At 33.5% G+C, this 12,445-nt stretch overlaps 1 protein-coding gene across 2 annotated transcripts in view; it reads left to right on the top strand.

Annotated features, from left to right (window-relative positions):
- Nucleotides 1-1,135: 1,135 nt before the first annotated feature.
- Nucleotides 1,136-12,445, top strand: part of LOC149075971 (uncharacterized) — a 33,771-nt gene continuing 22,461 nt past the window's right edge. Inside the window, exon 1 of one of the 2 annotated variants that reach the window (XM_089245471.1) lies at nt 1,136-1,224. The gene's annotated coding sequence lies outside the window, so the exon portion shown is untranslated. The remainder of the gene's footprint in view (nt 1,225-12,445) is intronic. The other variant, XM_089245472.1, reaches the window with a different exon arrangement.

The raw sequence follows: 12,445 nt of genomic DNA, 5'->3' as shown, positions 1-12,445 counted from the left end.
CGAAATGTGTGTGAAATATCCTGGGCTGAATGGTCAACTCACTTGGTCGCTCACTTGGCCACTCATACGGTCACTTATACGGCCATACACTTGGTCACTCATACAGCCCTGAACTTGGTCACTCTCATACAGTCACTTATTTGGTCACTCATATTCACCTACTTGGTTACTCATGCGGCCATTCAAACGGTCAGTCATACGGTGGACAGGAGAAATGTCAGGGGTTAAATGTCCAACTCATTTGATCACTCATGCGCTCACTCACTTGGTTACTCATACAGTAACTTACGTGGTTACTCATACAGTAACTTACGTGGTTACTCATACAGTAACTTACGTGGTTACTCATACAGTAGCTTACTTGGTCAACCATACAGTAGCTTACTTGGCATTTCACCCTGACCTGACCCTGAAACACGGTCAAGGCAGGTGAAATGCCCGGGGCTAAATGTCAAGTGCGAAATATCAGGAGCGAAATGTACAGGAAACGAAACGTGAACGTGCTAGGGATGAAATGTCGGAGGCGAAAAGTCGGGGGCAAAGTTTCCATAAACCGTCTGTTTATCTAGTCAGCTGTCCAATTAATTTCTCTTTTTCACCCTTTCTTTTCACTTTTTTCAAAGTTTGAAACTAATAAAATGATTTTTCCTGAGATTAAACATTTATACGAATACATTTAAACTCACCAAAGTTGAAGTTATTTAAAGTTTAATTAAATTAAATTAATTTAATTTAAAATTAAACTGACCAAAGTCCGTTTCACGATGACGGTATGGAACCATTTTAGCAAATCGAATTTTATGTATAAAAATTTTATATATAAAATCTAATTTTCTACAATGTTTCATATAGTCATCATGAAACGAATTCATATTCAAAGTCAATGTTTCGTAAGAATTATTCCGCGAAGAAAACGTTCAGTTCCAAATGAATCCTCGAACCAACCGCACATCAATCCATTTCAAGAGTAGTCTCCGCCTTTTGTGAAAAAGTTTTACATTGTGTGAATGGAGAGTGAGTGTTGTGTGTGCGCTGACATAAGTCGCGGAAAAGCAGCGCCGGTTTGCCAATTCACCCCCGCAACACACACAACGCTATACTTACGAGAATATACTCCAATGATTTCAGCTCGATCTCCCACTCAAGACGCACACAACCACGCTCTTCTCTCACTCTCTCTCAATTGGTCCTCATTATTTATTAATATTTTTTTAATTGCACGAGGTAAGTGAATATCATTATAAAATATACAAAAAAATCCTCATTATTTTATATATAATTTGAAAAATTTATTTCCTCCCTTAAAATTATAAATTTCAGAAACATTTACTCAACTCCATGTATTAGATATTAAAATTTTTTTTTCTCGACTTGTAAAGATTCAAAAATTCATGTTTTGCCACCTGGCAGTCGAGTGGTTAGGGAACTAGCTTCTCACTGTGCAGGTCTGGGTTCGAATCCCGGTTCGGGCATGGATGTTTACTAACACTAACAAATTCCCTGGACGGATCATGCCGATCCCTTGGGAATACGTGGGGATCACGTTATTATTATTAAAAAAAAAAAAATTAATTGATATTAATAGAAATTAATTTAGATGATAATTATTTTATTACATTTAAAAACTGATTTTAACAAAAAAATTCTTTCACATACACAGCTTATCCAAACCACACATTTACTGACTCTCATTAAATGCAGCTTTCTGGGCTGTTTACTGGTCCGTCTGTAATCCTACCACCAGCCCGTAGAAACTGAGCATAGAGGCAAAAACTTTGATTCTGTGGTCTGGTAAAAATGAACTTGGATAACTGTTGAAGAGAGAATCAGGGTTTGATGATAATAAGAAAAGCTAATGAAAACCGAAACTTAAATAAAAATCACTTATCCAAGGTGTTAATAAATATCAATAAATTGAGATAAAACTAAATTTTTAAGAGCATTTTTTGGCAATTTTTTTTTATACAAATTACATAAGGTTTTCGATAATTTTTTTATTAATTACTTAAAGTTTAAGATGAATTTTTTAAGGTTAATATGTGAAATTGAATAACTTACATTCAAAATTTATTCTTTTAAATTTACTTTTAAAATTTATATACTTGATATTGTATAAAAGAAAATCTAAGTATAAACAATATTGAGTAAAAATTAAAAACACGTATCGTATGTCAATCATAATTAGTAATAATTGAGAAACAAATGAATTACAACTTTTAAAAAATAAATAAACTATAATTTAAAAAAATAATTATTTTGAATTAAATTTTTTACTTTGGAATTTCCAAAAACTGAACCTGAAACAATGAACATTTATATTTTCAATTTAATAGGGGACATGAAATATTTTCTAAACATTTTATTTCAAAATTTAATTTAATGGGAATGATATGAAGTAGTTTAGTGATTTCATTGGAATATCTAACTTATTTGCATTTTATATATGGGTACTATTATTTGATCTCAATTGTTAAGTATAGTTTATGTACTTTTTCTTATGTATGGGTTCTTCTTTCAGGAATATATCTCTGAAAAAAGTTGAAATAATTTCATTTAGAAGCTTAATAAATGAGTAAATGAAACGTTGAGAGCACTAGTTATCGCGAATGAATTGAATACAGCTTGGCGAATGCCAAAAACGGTCTTAAACTAACAAGCGACAATAGTTCCTCGGCTTCAACAACGGCTATCGGAATGTTTGCTTCGGTTACGGTTGTTTCCGAATGCAGAGAAACCTCGATATAACGATACTCTGTGAACCAAGAAAAAATATCGTTGTAGAGGGATTATCTCTTTGTATCGAGAGGCAAAATTATCATATCATTTCATCAAATTTATACTACTGTTGTCATCTGTTCTAAATCAGCATTGTTAGTATCACTAGAAAAAATTCCTCGTTGTATCCTCGAGAGTTTAACCTCATTCTATTAAACTATAGATAATTCCAAACAAGATTTGAAAAAAATATCGTTATAGATTGGTTTATCGTTTTATCGGTATTCGTTGTAGCGAGGTTTTTTTTTCACTGTAATTCGTTTTTCAAAAATATCCCAGAATGGTTTCAAATTTCTTTGTGTACTTTATAGCAGTGGTCACAGCAACCTGGCCTATATATGGGGCCCCCTTGTGTTCCTGGGATATTCTAAATGGAAGAAAGCAAATGAAAGGAAAGCCATGACAAATGGTTGAACTTTTGGTGGGGGGGGGGGGCACAAATAGCCGTGGAAAGATATTCAGATGTGAATCTTTTTTGGTAAAATAAGTGGTGGGGAAATGTATGGCTTCTCTTAGAATCCAGTAGCTCATAGAATTTGGTCAGTCTAAACGGGTGGGCCAATTTGAGAATGGCCGAGGACATCATATTCATTGGGGTTCACACAATTAAGTATGATGCCATGATTTTCGAGGGAAAATATGTAAACTGTTAGTTAACTCGAGTTTCCCATTACGTCACTTTGCCTGAGTGCTCATATTATGTTGAGACGACCCTGCATGGAACCAGGACAAGAGAGACTTACTGAATATATGTAGGGCAGTAGTTCTCAACTAGGGGACCTTTGAAAAGTTTCAGGGTCTCAGTGAGGTTGAATGAGAAAATAATTGATTTAATGTTCTTACATTTTTATTCACTGAATATCTCATTCGATAGTGGCCTTCACCTTATTGGCACAAAAGCGTTCCTGCTTTCCTCTTATCGTCACAAAGGGTCCATGGAACACAAAAAATTAAAAACTTTGACCCAGGGGGTCTAAAACTGAATTTATTAAAAAAAAAATGTTTATTATAAATTTATTGAAAGTTCAATTCCATAAATAGAAAAGGTTTCTCTTTCATATATTTTTGAAATATATGACATCCATATTGGTTATGAGCATCTTTTTCTCAGCCACCTCGTTGGGTATTTTGCCTGTTGTGGTGTTGTATTTGCATTTGTATTGTATTGTATTTCATGAGGGTGGGGCCCCAGGATAAGACAGGAGGCGCGAAAAGCAAATATGTTTCAAAAGGGCTATAGGCGAAAAAAGTTAACCCTTTGACTGCGGATTGATCGGAGAAATACTTCTCTCACTGTGAGAAAGAAAAGAAAAGGTTTGAAAGATATATATATCACTCAAACTCAGACGTTGCAAATTCAATATCATCGAAAAAAAGAGGTGATGCGAACCACATAACGTGGGTTTGAACCCACAATCACTAACACACTAGTGATTTGAGGCAGGCACTCCACTACTACTCCATTGTATGCATCCAGCCCGTGCACTACTTGGCTAAATTAAAATGATGATAAAAATTGCATTTTTCTATTCCTAAAGAATATGAAAAATATCAATATTTTGACGCCTCATCTTCTGACTTCACAGAAATGTGTCATGAATTATGCGTCGTAAAAGTTTCTTTTCGATTAGCGATCGTATTTGTTTTCCATTTCGGTTGAGAAAAAATACCATTATTTACTTAAACTATTTCGTGGTTTGTTTACATTGGCACTTGATGTTATTAGCATGTTGTGCTTAGATTTGCTACTGTCATGACCACACATGACTCAAAAAAAAATGACGAAAAATTCAGTCAAGTGTCAAAGAAACATTAATTTATAGTTGTTGCGGCTGGAACCAATAAGTGGAGAACTATTCAATAAATCTTTTTTTCCAAATCTCAAAAAAATGTTACAAAAATAGTTAAATAGTTAATGTTAAAAAAACTTTTTATAGTTTCGTTTTTGAATTAATTAAAAAAATGAATTTAAAATTAAATAATAGTCAAGCTGAAAAGACATTAAATAATAAGTAAAATAATTCATAGAAATTAATTACTGGATAATTAATGTAATCAATTGCAGAAGAAAAACTACCACAATTTTCTAATGGATAAAAAACGTATCATCCAAGGGGTGCAGGAAGGTAACTCGTATTGCTCTGAAGGTGAGGGAAGGAAAAAGGTTCGGAATCCCTGAGCTAGAGAACCAACAATAAAAAAATATAATATATATATGCATACGCCATCTATATGGCATTTTAAGAATTTCATCTTGAGCAAAAAATATTTCCAATCATCACAGGATGATTGAGCAGGATACTCGCTCATTGGAGGGTTAAGAAGGACCGCTTTATAGAGAAAACCCAGGCAGCTTAGAAATTAAAATACAGTATTCATAAAATCTGTACAAATTAAAGTACAGTATGCTATTACATTATCTCTATTATACGTTTCGCCCCCTTCCCCCTCCCTCCCTGGTATTTCGTTTGCATTTTGACATTCGTGTGAAGAAAGTAGATGTGTCAAAATAAAAATCAGTCTCAAAACGTTCCTAGAAATTTGGTATATTCGTGACATTTAGTTCATGGTTATGATTGGTATATTGTAAAAGGAAAGAAAGAAAAAGGAAGGAAAAGAAAGGTGTGAAAGAGAGTTCAAATTATGAACGGAAATTCTGAGGATTCTTGATGAAAATCGAGCTCGCCAAGGCATGAAGAATAGGTGAAAGTTCGAGCCTATACGTCGTTTGTCAGGAAGCCACTAGAGCCGCCTTGGACCTTTGAGATACCTTTCTATAAGCATTTGTTAATTATTCATAAATGTGCCAAAACCAGACTTTAGTTGGAATATTTTAGCAACTTTTTAAAGGTTTCGTTCACTATATGTAGCCTACACATCGTGGATCAACTCTGATATTTCGTTGGAAAAATAAATTATCGTGAAATGTATGCTTCGACCAAAACGGGAGGACATGTATCCCGTTTATGCGTGTTTCTAGGGACTTCTCTTTAGCAGGCTGTTTCAAATTGTTTGTCCATAGCATTTTCTTTGAAACCGGTGACTAGAAATATACTTCCAGTTACAAAAAAAGTATTTAAATAACATGCGGTTTCTTAACCCTTTCAGAAATGGTGCCACAAATGTGTGGGTTGACTTTTCTCACTGTAGAATTTTTATTTTGACCTCAGGGAGTTGAGCCCTTACTTAGAGGATCGTGTGAGTTTGAGTTAGAAATATGGTGAATATGAATTTTTTTGTTGGGATTTCATCAGAGTGCAGCAATTTGTTGCAAGTTGAACTTTCATTGGTTTTGTTAAGATGACTTCCAGGAGAAAATACCTCCAGGAAAAATATTATTTATTACATAAAATTTAGGAATAAAATTCTGGAAAAAATTGTATATTAATATATCTTGCATCATCTTGGCTGAAATAATTTGATCGAAGTAAATTATTTCTTCACAAAAAATTTGAAATTTGAAGAAAAAAAATAGAAAAAAAATAGAGATATGCTGAGATTTTTTTATATTTTTAATGCATTTTTTGAGCGTCAAAAATGCGAAAACATTTTGAATATTCCAAAAAAAATCAGTGCTAGAGTCTGAAATGGTTATAATGTCATAATTTATTTGAAGCGTCGTATGCATAAAAATAAAACAATTTTTTTATTCGGTTACCATGTCCCTAAAAAAGCCAACTAGAAAGGTGTTGCCCTGTCTATATTAAGGCCAATAAAGACTTTTCTAAATGCAATGATCGCTGAGATATTTTAATTTAAAAATCTGGGAAAAGGTGGGAAAGAACAGCATAAACTAACGAAAAAACTCATTATGCTGTTCTTTTTTCACCTTCTCCACAATTGTTTGAATTCAAATATCTCAGTGAATATTGCACTTGCAAACGCGGAATTTTCTTTTGTTGACGTCAGGAGAGACAGGGCAACAACTTTCTAGTTGACTTTTTTCAGTACAAGGGGACCGAATAGAAAGTTTATTATTTTAATTTTTTTTTATGCATACGACCCCTCAAATAAAATATGACATCATACATTCGCATATCATTTGGAAATCTTTTGTAATAGGAAGTTTACTTCTGAAGTCAACAGTTGCAAAGTGCTATAGACAAAGAATTAGGACAACGTGTAGGTCTTACGTAGCAACACCAATGTGACAATTATGAGTTTGAAATATTTTTCTGGTATTTTTGAAATTGCTTGCTTTTTTAGAATTCAGCTGGTTTCGAGACGAAAAGATCACCCGTCGTGTCTTTTAATAGCATCACTTCACTTTTAATAGCTCACGTTTCTCCAGCATCAAGAATCTTGAATGGAGCTGAACGAATGAAAATTGAGATGATGCGATGTCTGTTCATTATGGTAAACGTGATAAAACACATCCTCTAGCTTATCTCATGGAATTTATTATTATTTTTTTCGTTGCGTTCTGCATGCATGTAATGTTCTGAATGTCGCTCAATACAGTTTTTTCCTACTACTTTTGCAAAATCTTTGTGTAGGGATGCTTAGAATTTATGATATAGTTCAAGTGGGCAGTTTTGAATACTTTATGACGTGTGCTGCAACAGGTCATCTATCTCAATCCTGATCCTCCGGACAACAATTCGTGGATTTGGAACCTCACTAAATTTTTTAATTGTTGATTCACGTAAAGAATCATCTTTTTAGACTTGATAAATGTGTGTTTATAAAAATTTGCAAAACATTATCGGCATTTAAATTAATAATAGCAACATCAGTGCCTAAAGTTAAACTTTTGGACAGTCTAGAGAGCCACCCTTACCAAACACGGCATAAGGATGGGGGGGGGGGGGAAATAATCACGAGACCCTTCGTGGGATGAATAATTTTTTGGTAATTCGTTAGATTATTAGGAATATCTATAACATTTTCATGATTGTAGCCACAGCCATCTTTTGTATTCCCCCATATACAACTATTTTTAAATTAATGAAGTTGTTTTTTTAATTGTGTTATGTACAGAATATTTCCCTGCGAGTTCTGGGCCCGGTGCACCTGTCGCACACTCCTTACGAGCGGCTTTGAATCACAGTGAACACTATACGCAAAATATTCCGAATACACTGATTACGATAAAAGCCAGATCCGACCCTCAACTGTTTTTTAGTGTCATGAAGGCTTTGATTTAACCCTTGGTAATACAGAGGTTTTTTCGGTACTTCGGTGGGACAGTTCGTACTGTATAATGTATGTCCCGATGTATGAGGAAGGCCCTTGGATGTTAGCTATTGCTTTCTTTGGATGGAGTTTGGCCAAAAAGCCAAATTCACATGGGCCTTCTGGTCTATTCCAACTCGACATAGGACGGCAAAAAGTTAAATATGATTGAAAAATAACACAAAGCAACTGAGGGGGAAAAAAACGTTTCCTTCACAAAAAATACTCAGAACTGTTAAAAATTTCGCAAAATTCAATTTTTATCTTTTTATGACGTTTAAAACGATAAATCAATTGAAACCAAACGGGGGACAAACGTCATGCGGCATTATTGAGATTCAGATAGTGACGCCTTAACATGTGATCCCAATGAGGCCGATGGCATCGAATCAAAAAAAGGGTGCCGTAAGGTAATTAAAGGAGGTAAGGTGCCAGGAGGTAATTCCGGCCAATGGGACCGATGGCTTTATTATGAGATTTTTTCCTTAAATATAAATTTTCATTATTTCCGAAATAGATTTTTTTTATTTTTTCCAGTTATTTTTTTCATTAATTCGGAGAATTTTTTTTTTCGTTTTTCTGAAATTATTTTTTTTATTAATTCTGAATTAATTATGATCTCTCGTTGAATCTCGTTAATTCTGAAATTAACTTTAATTAACTGAATTACTTCAGCAAATATTTTTCATATTATATTTTTCATTTATTCTGAAACTTTTTCAGAAAAAATGAATCATTGTCAACGTTTCAATGATGTTTCTTACATATAATATACTGTATATACAGGGTGATTACTCAATTCCGCATTTGACTGGGAAAACTTTTATTCTACAGGCATACTTACAATTAGAAAAGTATCCAAATAACGTGTAAAATCAGATAAGCCATTCATATTGCCAGGGGTTGTGTAGTTATTTAAATACAAGCATTTATTTTTTATATGGGCACCCTGTCCTCAAAAATTCAATCAGAAAGTTGTTACCCTGCCTCTACTGAGGCAAGGAAAAAAAATCTAAAAAAAAATCTACGTTTCTCAGTGCAATATTCGCAGAGATATTTGAATTCAGAAATCGGAGGAAAGTTGGGAAAAAAATGGCATAAAAACGAACAGGCAACGCTTCTTTCCCTGGTTTACACTGTTCTTTGAATCTGCTGATTTTTTCAAAAAGACACTATATAGTTAATATTCAAAATAATGAACAGCTTTGCGAATATTAGTAACAAGAAAGTTTTCTTTTTTGAAAGCTCTCCGGGTTCCGGGATTTTTAATGGTTCTGTGGCGTTTTAATCATGCGGAACCCCATGAAAGCTGTCACGGAACCGCAGGGTTTCCTGGAACACTCGTGGTATAACCTAGTGTTCCGGCAATATCGCCCTCTATTGGAATAGTCCAGGGTGAAACTGCAGCAGATACTGGTATAATACTGATCGTATGGGTTTTCTCGAGTTATGGGACAATGAGAAGAAAACAATTCTGAAGTAGAGAACAAAAAATTGGGAAACTCCGGTCTAACTAATCAAATGTATCGACTGAATTTCTTTTAATAAGAGACATTGATTGTGCACAGAAGTACACTCATTGATAGATATGAATTACATTTCCACAGTTCCATTATCTATTACCTTTGCAATGAATATACTCTGAGTTTCCTCAAGCAACCAAAATTTTTCCATTGAATTTTCCTTGGACAACGAATGATTCATCGTTGACATCGCGCAAATATATCAGTAAATGAGATCTTCTTAGATGACTCAATATTTGATACGTCGTCGACTTGATGCCATCCATTCTAAATGTAACTGCGTTATTGAGAATTTCTGTGACTTATTTCCGATTGGCCAAGGTTTAATCCACCATCTTCTATGAATGAATGAATCGTTCAAAATAGTAATGTCTACAACACATTGTGACGTTCTTTGTGACGCCCAGTGATTTTCCGATACTATAGATCATAGCGAGTCAATGGATCATAACGAGTCTCCCTTGAATGGTGGGTAATAGATGGTCTCTTCTGGAATATTGAGACCCGCCCATATGGTTTGATGTCATTTTCGGTCATTTTTATCAATTATACTCTCTCTCTCTTTCTTTCTCTCTGTATTTATGAGATATTCGCCCGAGGAATAGCGTCTTTTGATGATTACGTTACACTTTCTCTCTGATTTTCCTAGAAGAATACTTACAATGAATGCTATATGTTTCCATTGGAAGTAAGGTCTGGGTGAATGTTTTTTCTTCCGCATATGTTTTGGATCAAAAATATGCTTTAGCTCTTACCACTGTGCAGTCGCGATGAACATCAAGAAGTTCCGGGTTTAGTCCCCACGACAACATTGTGGTGGTCAGCTGGAGCTATTTCTTAAATTTTGTGATTTCCATAATGTAAGCCAATGTCACCTTCGAAACAGTATTGTTTAAGTGAGTAATTAGACCCAGAAAATATAAAGTTACAGTAGTCACACACTCATTCATTAGCTGGTTTCTTATTCCTGGTTCTGGTGATAGGATAGGATCAGTGGTGGTCGGCTGAAGTTGCTTTTCTGTGGTTCCCAACTTCGAGGCTCGAATGTGAGCCAATCTCCCTGTTGAAAAGTCCCGTAACAGAGAGCAACAGGCCTGCAACGATACAATTATTCAATCATTGCATTTCACTCACAGTTAGAAAAAGTGATGGCAGGTGGCAGCAAGACAAACATAGCAAGCATTAGACTGAAACTGACTTCTCGTTTGGTTCACAACACCTACATGCATTCAAATATCTCAGTGAATATTGCATTTATAAACGTGAATTTCTTTTTGTTGGTATAAGTAGACAGGCAACAACTTCATAACTGGGTGTTTGAGCACAAGGTGTTGTAAATGAAAATATAAAAAGTTAATTTTTATATTTTCATTACTACACAACCCCTTACATCATGAATGACGTACCTGAGTTCTACACGCTATTTGGATATTTTTTTTAATTGCAAGTATGCCTCTAAGATCGCCAGTAAAATACGATGCGTGCTCTTAGCTATGCAATTCGTATAAAAGTAAATATAGATTACATAGATCTCTACCAGAGTGTTGCTACTTTTCAATATTGGTATTTGCAACAACAATTGCAGTCTACTAGTTTTTAAGTTATTATATAAATTTTAGTTCTTGAAAACTTTGTAAAAATTTACACATTTTTTAAATTAACGTATTTTGTGAAACTTTGTATCTGTTATTATGCAAATACATTGCTTAGACCCTTTATTAAAAACGAGTCATTTATTGTATAAAAAATCCTGAAAAAATTCGTTAATATTTCACTTTGATCCTCAATATATCACTTTGATATCACCGTCAAATAAATTTTCAAAAAAAAAATCCATATAATGCCTAAAAAAAGAATATAAAGTATGTAAAATACTATATAAAATATCCTTTATAAATAATTTTCAGAATTGAAGTTTTTTTTTTTGAATTTGCATTTAAAATCTGTTTTTTTTCCTTTAAAAAAATTTGATTTGTATTTTTCATTGCAAATGTGTAATTTTAAATCTACGAAAAAAAATTAATGTTTTGCAACATTCAAAAATACATCTCTTGATATACTAGGTGTTTAAAAATTATTTAATTTTCAAAAATTTATCTAATTTTCGATAAGAACGGATTCATTGTGGTTGTCCAAAAAAAAAAAAAAAAAAATACATTCGAAAATCCCTTTATAATCAACTCAAAGAGACCGATGAAATCACTTCGTTATACCGAATTTCGTTATAAAAAAGGTTTTTGCATTGTTCCTATGTAAACTTATCTGGAGGATTAGAAAAGTGTTCGTTAAAACGAGATTTTCTCTATAACGGTATTCGTTAAAATAGGATTCAATCGTAATATGATTTTATTAATGATGAGATAATCGAGAAATGATATCACACCCAATGAAGATGTTTTCTGGCTTCACTAATCCCAAGAATATAGCCAAAGCATATGGAATATTGCATATAGGAATTTTATATTCCATCCCATACCTCTCAAGATAAAAACTCTCTCGTCACAGATATTCAACAGGTAAATATTTGACGTTCCAATAGCTTTCCAAAAATTCCTACAAATATCGACAATGAAAATATTTCTTTCTTTCTGAGCAGATAGTGTGTTTTATATGTATGGAAAGACGAAATATATATACGTATTATATATTCTATATGATAGATGATATAGAGCAGTTTTCACGGAAGAATATCGACAGTTTCAATCAAGAATCCGTTTTATGCGATGTATAGACAGTTTTCCGGATAATTTCCTGAAAACGTGTATTTCATTGTACAATATAAAACTCAGGATTCCATAAACAATATTTTACATATTTAAAGTTTTTTTTATGTAGAAAATATACTGCATTTCTAAACTATCTATGACGATAACAACAGTATATTTAACATGATTAACCCTTCAAGCGGCACAGAAGAAATCACTAAACACCTTTCAAAATGTCATATCATTTTTAATGGAGTAGGCGTTCTT

The sequence above is a fragment of the Pholcus phalangioides genome, unplaced genomic scaffold, assembly GCF_987345545.1.
Source record: "Pholcus phalangioides strain wild (caught in Gottingen) unplaced genomic scaffold, Ppha-v1.0 ptg000015l_1, whole genome shotgun sequence".
Taxonomy (NCBI): domain Eukaryota; kingdom Metazoa; phylum Arthropoda; class Arachnida; order Araneae; family Pholcidae; genus Pholcus; species Pholcus phalangioides.
The sequence above is the reverse complement of the archived record's forward strand: the minus strand, read 5'-3'. Positions and strand labels throughout refer to the sequence as shown.